This window comes from Lolium perenne, chromosome 4 (assembly GCF_019359855.2).
Source record: "Lolium perenne isolate Kyuss_39 chromosome 4, Kyuss_2.0, whole genome shotgun sequence".
NCBI classification, from domain to species: Eukaryota; Viridiplantae; Streptophyta; class Magnoliopsida; order Poales; family Poaceae; genus Lolium; species Lolium perenne.
In genome coordinates this window covers 58,774,511-58,776,650 of record NC_067247.2, presented here as the reverse complement: position 1 = coordinate 58,776,650, position 2,140 = coordinate 58,774,511, and positions in this window count along the sequence as shown.

Sequence of the window (2,140 nt, the reverse complement as noted above, 5' to 3'; positions counted from 1 at the left end):
AAATATGTATCTAGGGTTTATGAAATAAACAACAATCACGTTCACCACAAACCAATCTAGGCGCATCGCCAACTCCCTTGTCTCGAGGGTTTCTTCCAGGTAAGCATCATGCTGCCTAGATCGCATCTCGCGATCTAGGCAGTACACGTTCATCCGCTGTTCATGCGTTGCTCGTACTAAAGCCTTTTTTACGGCGAGCAACGTAGTTATCTTAGACGTGTTAGGGTTAGCATTGTTCATCGTATCATATGCTATCGTCGTGCAACCCTGAGACGTCTAGCCGCCCTTACGCCTATCTTAGGTGTAAGGACGGCACCCCGCTTGATCATTATTTAGTAGATCCGATCCGTTATGATTTCTCCTTGTTCTTCAAGGATTAGTTTAATATCTGCATCGTTAGGCCTTACAAACGGGTTGAAGGATCCAGTGGCGCGTAGGGTGTAGTTTGCTAGCCCTAGACAGGATGTTCCGGGGATCAACCTCGTGTTGGTTTTTAGGCCTTGTCTAGGGTCGGTTTACGATCACCGTGCGTGGCCGCCAGGCTCAATCACGAGTAGGATGTTCCGATTATGTGGTGAAAACCCTAGATCGTAGTAGGTCGTTTTAGCTTTATTTTGATCAAGCAGGACCACCATATATTCGTACACCTCGTACGGATCATGGGTGGATCGGCTCTTTGAGCCGATTCACAGGACAACCTGAGAGCCGATCGAGGCTCGTATTTAATGTTTACGTGTATGCCATGCAGGAAACTAAGCGAGGCACATCCATCACCTTCCTGACCAGGTATAGGTCAGGTGGCATGCCCTTGCACCAGCATCGAACGTGCGTGCCGAGTCTTTGCGGGCCGTCGCTTGGAGGGACCAGGGCCAGCCGCAGTCCTGGGAGCCTCCCGGCTCTACTGTGTTGCCCGTCGCTGCTCGCCGGTGGGTTTCTGACCGCAACACATTCTGGCACGCCCGGTGGGACAATCTTCGACATCAATCGCATCGCCATCTACATCTTAGATGGCGGAAGGCACCCCAGTCACGTACGAGGATCTGACCGAGGAGCTCAAGAAGAAGTATGACGAGGTCAAAGCAATCCTCGAAGCCGACCTCATCGGCTCTTTTCACAGAACCCGCTCACATGGCATCAGGTGGAAAGGGTTCTCACCTGAAGGCGCGCTCGATGGAGTGGACCTGTCCGCCCCGTCAGAAGAACGCACCAGGTCCCTGCGTCAGGAGGTTAACTTCATGGTAGCTCACTCGCTGCACCGCCATTCAGAGAGCCTGGTGAACATTTTGGAGCGTGTCGCTCTTCGGGTGATCCAGGAAATCATGAGGCATCAGTACTCTCCGTCAGGACCAGCTCTCGGGACTTACCAAGGAGAAATGCCACTCCAGTCCCGTCCACCGCTGCCATTCGCGTTGGCAGCACCAGAAAGGCCGAATTCACCGGCATACGTCGTCTACAAGATCGGTGGTGACCCTAGTGACTACCAGTTCTTGCATGAGGCGCCTAAGGAGATCCCTCACGGATACACGTGCACATACGTGCCAGACTGCAGTAACTGGGCACTCACAAACTAGACTGCAACAGCAGGGACTTCTGGAACAACAGGAGGAACTTCGGGAACAGATCTTGAGAAGCAGACGTGGCTAGCTAAGTATGCCACTCCGACAAACCTCCAGAGCTCAGCTCCTGCAGTTGGCTCAGAGCTGGAAAAGCAAGCATGGCTGGCTAAGTATGCCACTCCGGCGAATCTTCAGAGTTCGACTCCTGCAGCCAGCACCGCGGATCAGATCAGTACCATCCTGAGAGACCAGTTCGGCATGGTGCCGAAAAGGAGGACAATCGGCTATTCCAAGCCGTACCCCAACGAGTACGAGTTGATCCCGCTACCACCCAAATATCGGCTCCCTGATTTCTCCAAGTTTAATGGATCAGATTGTTCCAGCTCCATCGAGCATGTGAGCCGATATTTGGCACAGCTGGGCACGATCTCAGCATCAGATGAGCTGCGTGTGAGGTTCTTCGCATAGTCCCTCACAGGATCGGCTTTCGGGTGGTACACATCGCTGCCACCAGACTCAATCCAGACTTGGAAGCAGTTGGAAGAGCAGTTCCACATGCAGTATCACTCAGAGGCTTTCGAGGC